The sequence below is a fragment of the Grampus griseus genome (assembly GCF_964374135.1).
Source record: "Grampus griseus genome assembly, chromosome: Y".
Lineage (NCBI taxonomy): Eukaryota > Metazoa > Chordata > Mammalia > Artiodactyla > Delphinidae > Grampus > Grampus griseus.
The window spans coordinates 14,134,942-14,146,992 of NC_139016.1; positions in this window are offsets into that span (position 1 = coordinate 14,134,942).

Consider the following 12,051-nt stretch of genomic DNA (forward strand, 5'->3'; position numbering starts at 1 on the left):
TCCCAGCTTACCCTTCCCCCTCCTCGTGTCCTCAGTTCATTCTCGACATCAGCGTCTTTATTCCTATCCTGCCCCTAGGTTCTTCATAGCCTTTTTTTTTTTTTTTTAGTTTCAATATATATGTGTTAGCATACAATTTTTTTTTTCTTTTTCTGACTTACCTCACTCTGTATGACAGACTCTAGGTCCATTCACCTCACTGCAAATAACAATTTCGTCTCTATTTTGGCTGAGTAATATTCCATTGTATATATGTGCCACGTCTTGTTTATCCACTCTTCTGTCAATGGACACTTATGTTGCCTCCATTTCCTGGCTACACTAAATAGAGCTGCAACCAGAATATTGTGGTAGATGACTCTTTCTGAATTATTGTTTTCTCAGGGTATATGCCCAGTAGTGGGATTCCTGGGTCGTATGGTAGTTCTCTCTGTAGTTTTTTAAGGAACCTCCATACTGTTCTCCATAGTGGCTGTACCAATTCACATTCCCACCAACAGTTCAAGAGGGTTCCCTTTTCTCAACACCATCTCCAGCATTTTTTTTTTTTTGTACATTTTGTGAGGATGGCCATTCTGACTGCTGTGAGGTGATACCTCATTGTAGTTTTGATTTGCATTACTTTAATGATTAATGATGTTGAACAGCCTTTCATGTGTTTGTTGGCAATCTGTATATCTTCTTTGTATAAATGTCTAATTAGGTATTTTCCCCATTTTTGGATTGTGCTTTTTTTGTTGTTGTTGTTATTAAGCTGCATGAGCTGCTTGTTTATTTTGGAGGTTAATCTTTTGCCAGTTGCTTCATTTGCTAATATTTTATCCCATTCTGAGGGTTGCCTTTTTGCACTGTTTATGGTTTACTTTGCTGTGCAAAAGCTTTTAAGTTTCATTAGGTCTCATATGTTTATTTTTGTTTTTATTTCCCTTTCTCTAGAAGGTGGGTCCAAAAGAATCTTGCTGTGTTGTATGTCATAGGGTGTTCTACCTATGTTTTCCTCTAAGAGTGTTATTGTGCCTGGCCTTGCATTTAGGTCTTTAAGCCATTTTGAGTTTATTTTTGTGTATGGTGTTAGGAAGCGTTCTAATTTCATTCTTTTATGTGTAACTGTCCATTTTCCCCAGCACTACATATCAAAGAGACTGTCTTTTCTCCATTGTATATTCTTGCCTCCTTTATCATGATAAGGTGACCATATGTGTGTGGTTTTATCTCTTGGCCTTCTATCTGGTTCCATTTACCTATATTTCTGTTTTTGTGTCAGTACCATACAGTCTTGATTACTGTAACTTTGTAGTAGAGACTAAAGTCTGGGAGTCTGATTACCCCAGCTCCGTTTTTCTTTCTCAAGATTGCTTGGGCTTTTCAGAGTCTATTTTGTTTGCATACAAATTCTGAAATAGTTTCTTCTAGTTCTGTGAAAAATGCCAGTGGTAGTTTGACAGGGATTGCATTGAATCTGTAGATTGCTTTGGGTAGTATAGTGATTTTCACAATATTGATTCTTCCAAACCAAGAACGTGGTATATCTGTCCATCTGTTTGTATCATCCTTAATTACATTCATCAGTGTCTTATAGGTTTCTGCATACAGGTCTTTTGTCTCCTTACGTAGTTTTATTCATAGGTGTTTTATTCTTTATCTTACAATGGTAAATAGCAGTGTTTCCTTAATTTCTCTTTCAGATTTTTCATCATTAGTGTATAGGAATGCCAGAGGTTTCTGTGCATTAATTTTGTATTCTGATACTTTAAGGAATTCATTGATTCGCTCCAGCAGTTTTTTGGTAGCCTCTTTAGGATTCTCTATGTTTAGTATCATGTCATCTGCAAACAGTGACTGCTTTACTTCTTTTCTGATTTGGATTCCTTTTATTTCTTTTTCTTCTCTGATTGCTGTGGCTAAAACTTTCAAAACTATGTTGAATAATAGTGGTGAGTGTGGCCAACCTTCGTGGAAATGGTTTCAGTTTTTCACCATTGAGGACGAGGTTGGCTGTGGGTTTTTCATATATGACCTTTATTATGTTGAGGTAAGTTCCCTCCATGCCTACTTTCTGGAGCGTTTTTATCATAATGGGTGTTGATTTTTGTCAAAAGCTTTCTCTGCATCTATTGACATGATTGTATGTTTTTTCTCCTTCAATTTGTTACTATGGTGTATCACATTGATTGATTTGCATATATTGAAGAATCCTTGCATTTCTGGGATAAACCCCATTTGATCATGGTGTATGATCGTTTTTATGTGCTATAGGATTCTGTTTGCTAGTATTTTGTTGAGGATTTTTGCATTTATGTTCGTCAGTGATATTGGCCTGTAGTTTTCTTTCTTTGTGGCATCATTGTCTGATTTTGGTATCAGGGTGATTGTGGCCTCGTAGAATGAGTCTGGGAGTGTTCCTCCTTCTGATATATTTTGGAAGAGTTTGAGAAGGATAGGTGTTAGCTATTCTCTAAGTGTTTCATAGAATTTGCCTGTGATGCCATCTGGTCCTGGGTTTTTGTTTGTTGGAAGGTTTTTAATCACAGTTTCAATTTCAGTGCTTGTGATTGGTCTGTTCATATTTTCTATTTCTTCCTGGTTCAGTCTTGGAAGGTTGTGCTTTTCTAAGAATGTGTCCATCTCTTCCAGGTTGCCCTTTTTTTTTTGGCATATACTTGCTTGTATTAATCTCTCATGATTCACTGTATTTCTGCAATGTCCGTTGTTACTTCTCCTTTTTTCATTTCTATACTATTGATTTGAGTCTTCTCCCTTTTTTTCTTGAGGAGTCTGGCTAATGGTTTATCAATTTTGTTTATCTTCTCAAAGAACCAGTTTTTCATTTTACTGATCTCCACTCTTGTTTCCTTCATTACTTTTTCATTTATTTCTGATCTGAACTTTATGCTTTCTTTCCTTCTGCTAACTGTGGGTTTATATTTTCTTCTGCTTCTTTCTCAGTATGCTTTAGTGTAAGGTTAGGTTCTTTATTTGTGATGTTTCTTGTTTCTTCAGGTAGGATCGTATTACTATAAACTTCCCCCTTAGAACTCCTCTTGCTGAATCCCATAGGTACTGGTTCATTGATTTTTTTTCACTGTCGTTTAATTCTAGGTATATTTTTATTTCCTCTTTGATTTCTTCAGTGTTCTCTTGGTTACTAAGTAGTGTATTGTTTAGCCCCCTTGTGTTTGTATTTTTTACACATTTTTTCCTGTAATTGATATACAGTCTCATAGCATATTGGTCAGAAAAGATACTTGATATGATTTCAATTTTTTCAAATTTACCAATATTTGATTTTTGACCCAACATATGATGTATCCTGGAGAATGTTCCATGAGCACTTGAGAAGACTGTTTATTCTGTGGTTTTCGGGTGGAATGTCCTATAAATATCAATTAAGTCCATCTTGTTTAATGTATCATATGAAGCTTGTGTTTCCTTATTTATTTTCATTTTGGGTGATCTGTCCTTTGGTGAAAGTGGGGTGTTAAAGTCCAATACTATGATTATTTTACTGTTGATATCCCCTTTTATGGCTGTTAGCATTTGCCTTATGTATTGAGGTGCTCCTATGTTGGGTGCATAAATATTTACAATTTTTATATCTTCTTGGATTGATCCCTTGACCATTATGTACTCTCCTTCTTTGTCTTTTGTAATAGTGTTTATTTAAAGTGTATTTTGTCTGATATGAGAATTGCTACTCCAGCTTTCTTTTGATTTCCATTTGTATGGAATATCTTTTCCCGTCCCCTCACTTTCAGTCTGTATGTGTCCTTAGGTCTGAAATGGGTCTCTTGTAGATAGCACATATATCATTTTTGTTTTTGAATCCATTCCACAGGTCTATGTGTTTTGGTGGAGACTTTAATCCACTTACCTTTAAGGTTGTTATCGATATGTGTGTTTCTATTACCAGTTCGTTAATTGTTTTGGGTGGGTTATTGTAGGCATTTTCCTTCTCCTGTGTTTCCTGCCCAGAGAATTTCCTTTAGCATTTGTTGTAAAGCTGGTTTGGTGGTGCTGAATTCTCTAAACTTTTTCTTGTGTGTAAAGGTTTTAATTTCTCCTTCAAATCTGAATGAGATCCTCGCTCATTAGGGTAATCTTGGTTGAATGTTTTTCCCTTTCTTCACTTTAAATATGTCCTTCCCCTCCCTTCTGGTTGCAGAGTTTGTGCTGAATGATCAGCTGTTAACCTTATGTGGATTCTCTTGTATGTTATTTGTTGTTTTCCCCTTGCTGCTTTTAATATATTTTCTTTGTATTTAATATTTGATAGTTTGACTAATATGTGTCTTGTCATGTTTCTTCTTGGATTTATCCTATATGGGACTCTCTGCACTTCCTGGACTTGATTAACTATTTCCTTTCCCGTGTTATGGAAGTTTTCATCTATAATCTCTTTAAATATTTTCTCAGTCCCTTTCTCTTTCTCTTCTTCTTCTGGGACCTCTACAATTCGAATGTCGGTGTGTCTAATGTTGTCCCAGAGGTCTCTGAGACTGTCCTCAATTCTTTTCATTCTTTTTGCTTTATACTGCTCTGTGTAGTGATTTCCACTACTTTATCTTCCAAGTCACTTATCCGTTCTTCTACCTCAGTTATTCTGCTATTGATTCCTTCTAGAGAATTTTTAATTTCATTTATTGTGTTGTTCATTATTGTTTGTTTGACCTTTAGTTCCTCTATGTCCTTATTAAACATTTCTTATATTTCTCCATTCTATTTCCAAGATTTTGGATCACCTTTACTATCATTACTCTGAATGCTTTTTCATTTAGACTGCCTATTTCCTCTTCATTTGTTTGGCCTAGTGGATTTTTACCTTGCTCCTTCTTCTGCTGTGTGTTTCTCTGCATTCTCATTTTGCTTAACTTACTATGTTTGGGGTCTCCTTTTCTCAGGCTGCAGGTTTGTAGTTCCCATTGGTTTCTGCATCTGCCCCCAGTGTGTATGGTTCTTTCAGTGAGCTGTGTAGGCTTCCTGGTGGAGGGGATTAGTGTCTCTGTTCTGGTCAATGAGGCTGGATCATGTCTTTGTGGTGCACAGGGGCATGTCCCGTGGTGTGTTTTGGGGTATCTTTGACCTTATTATGATTTTAGGCAGCCTCACTGCTAATGGGTGGTGTTGTGTTCTTGTCTTGCCAGTTGTTTGGCATAGGGTTTCCAGCACTGTAGCTTGCTGGTCTTCGAGTGGAGCTGGGTCTTAGCGTTGCAATGGAGTTCTCTGGGAGAGATTTCACTGCTTTGTATTATGTGGAGCTGGGAGGTCTCTGGTGGACCAATGTCCTGAACTTTCCTCTTCCACCTCAGAGGCAGTGGCCTGACACCTGGCCAGAGCACCAAGACACTGTCAGCCACACAGGTTAGGAGAAAAATTATTAAAAATATATAAATTTAAAAATGAATTTATTAAAATAAAAAATATCTCTTAAAAATTTAAAAAATTAGAAAGTATTTTTAAAATTGGACAGACAGAACCCTGGACAAATGGTAAAAGCAAAGCTATACAGACAAAATCACATAAAAAAGCGTATACATACACACTTCCAAAACAATTTATTATCATTGGTATATTATATCAATGATAATAAACTGTAAATACTAAACTAAGGTAAACTTAAGACCAGAAAAAAATTAGATGCAGAAAGCAAACTCCAAGTCTACAGTTGCTCCCCAAATCCACCGCCTCAATTTTGCGATGATTTCTTGTCTATTCAGTTATTCCAAATATGCTGGGTACATCAGGTTGATTGTGGAGATATAATCCGCCACTCCTGATTCTGCTGGGAGACATTTCCTTTTCTTTTCTTTGTTTGCACAAAGAAAATCCTGGGGTTCAGCTTTGCATTGGCCCTGCCTCTGTGTGAAAGTTGCCTGAGGACGTCTGTTCTTCACTCAGACAGGTCAGGGTTAAAGGAGCACTGGATTAGGGGGCTCTGGCTCACTCAGGCCTGGGGGAGGGAGTGGTATGGAATGCGGGGTAAGCCTGTGGTAGCAGAGACCGGTATGACGTTGCAACAGCCTGAGGCGCACAGTGTGTTCTCCTGGGGAAGTTGTCCCTATATCACGGGACCCTGGCAGTGCTGGGTTGCGCAGGATCTCGGGAGAGCAACTGTGGATTGTGACCTGTGCTTGCACACTGGATTCTTGGTGGCTGAAGCTGCAGCCTTAGTGTTTCATGCCCTTCTTTGGTGTCCTCACTTGTAGCCGCGTCTCACACCTGTCTCTGAAGCTCATTTAGGCGGTGCTCTGAATCCCCTCTCCCTGCGCACCCGGAAACAATGGTCTCTTACCACTTAGGCAGGTGTGGATTTTTTTACTGGACTCCCTCCTGGCTAGCTGTGGCACACAAGCCCCCTTCAGGCTGTGTTCATGCAGCCAACCCCAGTCCTCTCCCGGGGATCTTATCCTCAAACCCCGAGCCTCAGCTCCCGTCCCCCAACCCTCCCGGTGGGTGAGCAGACAAGCCTCTCAGCCTGGTGAGTGCTGGTTGGCACTGATCCTCTGTGTGTGACTCTCTCCACTTTGCCCTCTGCACCCCTGTTGCTGTGCTCTCCTCTGTGGCTCTGAAGCTTTCCCCCCACCACCTCCCGTCTCCACCAGTGAAGAGGCTTCCTAGTGTGTGGAAACTTTTCCTCCTTCACAGCTCCCTCCCAGAGGTGTGGGTCCTGTCCCTTTACCCAGGTACATGGGGAGTATCTTGCCTTTTGGAAAGTCTGAGGTCTTCTGTCAGCATTCAGTGGGTGTTCTGTAGGAGTTGTTCCACATGTACATGTATTTCTAATGTAATTTGGGGGAGGAAGTTGATCTCCACGTCTTACTCTTCTGCCATCTTGAAGGTCTCCTCTCTTCTCTTCTTGATGATAGACATTTTAACAGGTATAAAGTAATATTTTTTTGTCATTTTATTTTATAATTCCCTGGTAATTAGTTATGATGAGCCTCTTTCAATGTACCTGTTGACTATTTGGCTATCTTCTTTGGAAGACTGCTTATTTAGTTCTTTTGTCCATTATTAAATCAGATTTTTTGTTACTGAGTTGTGTGTTTTTTCTATATTTGGACATTAACTTCTTATTCAATACATGCCTTGAACATTTTTTCTGCTATCACGTATGCTGTCTTTTAATTTTCTTGACTGTTTCTTTTTTTATTGTAGAAGTTTTCAAGATTGATGTAATCCCATGTGTTGATTTATGGTTTTGTTGTTTGTACTTTTGGTGTCATATCACAAAGATTAATGTGAAGGGGCTTCTTCCCTAAGTTTACTTCTAGGAGTATTATCATGATGGGTCTTATGTTTAAATCTTTGATTAATTTTGAATAAATTTTTCTGAGTAGTGTAAGTTAAAGTCCAATTTTATTGTTTTTCCTGTGTTTATTTTCAATTCTCCACAGAATTTCTTTAATAAACTATCCTTCATTATTGGCCATTTCATCAAATATTAGATGGTTCTTCACGCCTAGGTTTAATTCTTGGCTATCTATTCAGTTCTATTTGTCTATTGTATTTTATGATGGTGCCAGGTTATATTGAGCACTAGAGGTTTGTAATGTCATGTGAAATCAGAAGGTGTGGCATGTTCAGATTTGTTTTCGTTTCTCAGGATTCTTTTCTTATTCCTTATGGTTTCATAAAACTTAGGATTTATTTTATGTGAGGAATGTATTGAAATTTGGAATCTATAGATGGCTATGGGTTATATCAACATTATAACAATATTAGTTCTCCAAATCATCAACATAATATGTCTTTATGTTTGTGTTGTCTTTGATTTCTTTCAAGAAAGTTTTGTTGTTTATATTGTACACATATTTTACTTCCTTGGTTAAATTTATTCCCATGTATTTCATATTTCCTGGATGCTATTGTGAATGAGATTGTTTTCTTTATTTCATTTTCAGATATTCATTATTAGTGTTTAGAAATGCAACTAATTTCTGTGTGTTTGTTTTATACCCTAAAATTTTATTGGATTTGTTGATTAATTCCAACAGTCTCTTGGATGAGTGTGTGATTTTCATATATAAGATCATGTGAATCACAAATAAGACAATTTTACTTACTACATTCTGATTCAGCTGTCTTTTTTGGCCTATTCAATATTTTTATATTTAGTGCAATTATTGAATATCTTTACTATTATCTTATTGATTGCTTTCTGGTTGTTTTGTATTTTTATTTTGCATTTGTCCCTCTGATCCTGCCTGCCTCTTTCTCTTGGCGGCCTTTCATGGTGGTAAAATCTATTAGTACTATTTAATCTTTTGAGAATCTACTGTAGCTACTCTTGGTATCTACTCTAAATACCAAGATTCATGGACGGAAAAGTGAGAGATAAGATCAGAAGGAGGAGAATCACCAGACCAGCCAGAGGGCTGTGGACACCGTCCCAGAGGTGACTTGGATAGAAATAAAAATATACTAATTTATTCTTCCATTAATTCCTATTGTTTTCTAACATTGTTACATTTCTCCTGATTAGAGTGTATAAAAACCATCCAAATTCAAGCATTACAAAATCCACTCACGTATTAAAAGAGTGGAAGTCTCCCAAATTGGTGCGGTACCTAATAAATTACTACTGCCTAACATTCTGAATATTTCTTTGATTTTTCCTTCTGAATATACAAGTGTGTATAAAATTTTTATAAAAAGTAAATTATGCCTTGTACAAAAATTGACGTTTTATTTTAGCTATTCTAAAATTTTTGTCTCACGTATGGCAAAATGTCGCTTTCTTTTGGCTATTCTGCTTGCACAATATTCCATGTTAAGAAATACAACTATCCCATCATTCTTTTTAAGCACGGTATAGTAGTTTCTTATAAAAGTATGCAGCAATTTATTATATTTGACGAGTTATTCCTAACATGTCGCTAATATACACAGTGCTAACTTCTTGTATATGTTTTTTTAGACTTGAGGAAATATTTCTAGAGTATAAATTGCTAAAATCAGAAATGCCAGGGCTTCCCTGGTGGCGCAGTGGTTGAGAGTCCACCTGCCGATGCAGGGGACATGGGTTCGTGCCCCGGTCCGGGAAGATCCCACATTCCGCGGAGTAGCTAGGCCCGTGAGCCATGGCCGCTGAGCCTGTGCTCCGCAACGGGAGAGGTCACAACAGTGAGAGGCCCGCGTATCGCAAAAAAACAAAACAAAACAAAACAAAAGAAATGCCAGGTTATGAAGCACATAATATTTACAATTTTACTAGACATTACCAAAATGCTTTCTAAAATGTAGTATCAATTTACACTTCCACTAAGATTGTAGAAGAGAGACCATCTCACTGCAACTTCCCAGTAAGGATATTACCTTTCCATATTTAAAAAATGAATACTCCAGAGGTGACATTTTATTGCTGTTTAAGTTATCGATTCTGTAAATTTTAGTAAGGTTGAAGATACCTCAATATGTTAATTAGGCCACATTCTTTTTCACTGAATTGCCCACTTGAACAATTTAGTACAACATTCCTGCCAAAGTTCTACATGCAATTTGTTAAGAGGACTCCATAGGCAGCAGAATGAACCTTCTATGTGTTTCCAAAATACATACATACAACATTTGACTGCAAAAATTATACTCAATAATGATTGGCAGCTTGGATATAAATGGAACATAAATATTTTTCTAATGTTCCTTCTTGTTTCCCTTGCATTTACTATATTCTTTAAAAGCATAAACTATGGGACTTTTCCTACTGTTTATTCCCCGAAGAAACTGTTTTGTGCTGTCAAAGCTCTTACAGATCTTTGCAGACCACTAGCATTCTCAGCCACACGTGCACTTATAAACGTTAGTCACTGGCTTCACCTACACGCTTGTCTGAAGTTTACGCCACATGGACATCTTCTTAGTAATCTTCCAATTACTGCAAAGATGAGTCAGAGTTAAGTATTATCTAGCACAGCTTTCACTCCCATGCCAAGAAAAATACGTCCTACAGCATAACATCTAGAGCAGTTCCAGTCCCTGGTCATACATCCTCCTGGGCCATACTCGTACTACAGATACAGAACAAGCCTGTTCCTTATGTTTCTTTGCCTGCCTAACATATTTTTATTATACTCAAGATGTCGTTTGACACAGAAATACATATATTTTTAACAAACTGATTCTCTTAGGTTATATACAAAAGTATAGCTACTGAACTGACTACTTGTCAACAGAGCCTCCATGTGCCACCACACATGCTGTCACTGTACACAGTTCTCACTTCCAAAGGCTCAGGGTCTCCCAATTCAATGATTGGGCTACACTCTGGGGACAATGCAGGATGCAAACATGACTGGCAGTGGAACCCAGCCTGGTCGGGAACTGATTTCATTTACATCATATAAGACTCCTCAAAGCATATAAATTTTAAGGATTTCTTTTTAATTCCCACAACATATTATTTGCAGAGTTTAAAAAGCTTTATTTTGGCCTTCTAAACCCTGAAAGCAATGTTAAATCTTTCTAGAAATCAGTATGTCTATTGCTTACAAGTATCTTTAGGAGCTGTATTTCCTCTGTTTCTAGGACTTCACTTTTGTGTAGAAATTATGGTGGGGGTCATGGACCACTATATGTGTACCAGTTGGTCCCTTCCTGTTGTCTGAATTCTGTGGTGAACATCACACATTGTGAGGAGATCAGCAACAGCAAAGCCCATACACTTAGAGAACAGTAGAGCTGAACTGAGCCTTGCAAGAATTTGTATTGTTAAAACATAATGCACAAAAGTGAAGAAAAGTTAACTCCAAAAAGTAAGATAGCAGTTTTCAAATATTTAAAGGATAGATATATCGAGTAGGGATTTCATGTATTCCTAACCATTCAGTCAGAACCAGAACAAGTGTGAGTTACTGAGGGACGATCCATTAGGAAGAATTTGACAGCAGGGATCTCAAAGGTGGACCCGCTTGCTTTAAGAGGTTCTGTATCTCCTGTCTGCAGATTTCAAGCTCAATGGCCAGTAGGAAGCTTTGTGGTTGGGGAAGTCTGAGTGTCGGATAAGGTGGGTTCAAGAATGGCTTTAGGTACAAATTAGACTTTGTAAGGGAAAGGCAGGCAGTGAAAATGGATGGAGGAACACATCTGTGATCTGATTAGTTTGCACGTCAACTTGACTGGTCAAGGGTGACCTTATCAAACATGACTTGTAGGTACGTCCAAGAGTCTTTCTGGATGAGCTTGGTCCCATTTTGGTGGAAGGCTGAAGTGCTGCAGCACAATTACCAGGCCCCTGTCCAACAACGCCCTAACCACCACCACGTCTTCTTCCCGAGAGGACACATCTTTGGTTCTCCGTCAAATCAAAACATACTGAATGGGCTATCTTCGGTCTCTGTTTTCCTAACTCCATATTCTCCCACACAATTCTAGCTTTACTTCTCACCATCCCAGCTACACTAAACCTCTCAAGCTCCCGGGCAGCACCCCTGCTAGTCCTCAAATCCAACGATTACTGCTTTGCTCTTGCAGACGTGACATGTCAGGACTGATGGCTGAGCAGCATTCCACGGGGGTAAACACTCTTTGCTTTTCGAATCTTTTTTTTTGGTTGGCTTTCCTTTCTCCTTCTCCGTCTCCTTTAAGAGCCCCTGCCTGGTGGCTCAATAATTAAATGTTATAGAACTCCTAGGGATCTCTTTGGGGTCCTTTACCCTTCTACCTTACAAATGTCTGCCGTGGAACTGCACAGTTTCATACTGTTAAATACCACGTATATGGGAACAAATCCCTTAAGTTCAGACGCGACATCTCCTCCTACTTGTGTAATGGGAATCTCAACATCAGGATCTCAAAACAAACTCTGAATTCCAACCCATCCTCAATCCTATACCATTTCCTTTCTTCTCCAGATCTATAAAGGTCACCATTTAGCAATTCAATTGCTGAAGCACCAAATTCTTTCTACCATTAGCTCTGATTTTTGTTTCCTCATTTTCAATCCACCATTTTCAATTCCCGTCCATTCGATGTACAAAATGCATCCAGATGTGTCTTACTTTCTTGAACTCCACACTGCTCCAAATCCTTATAATCCTTGAGTGTAACAGTCGC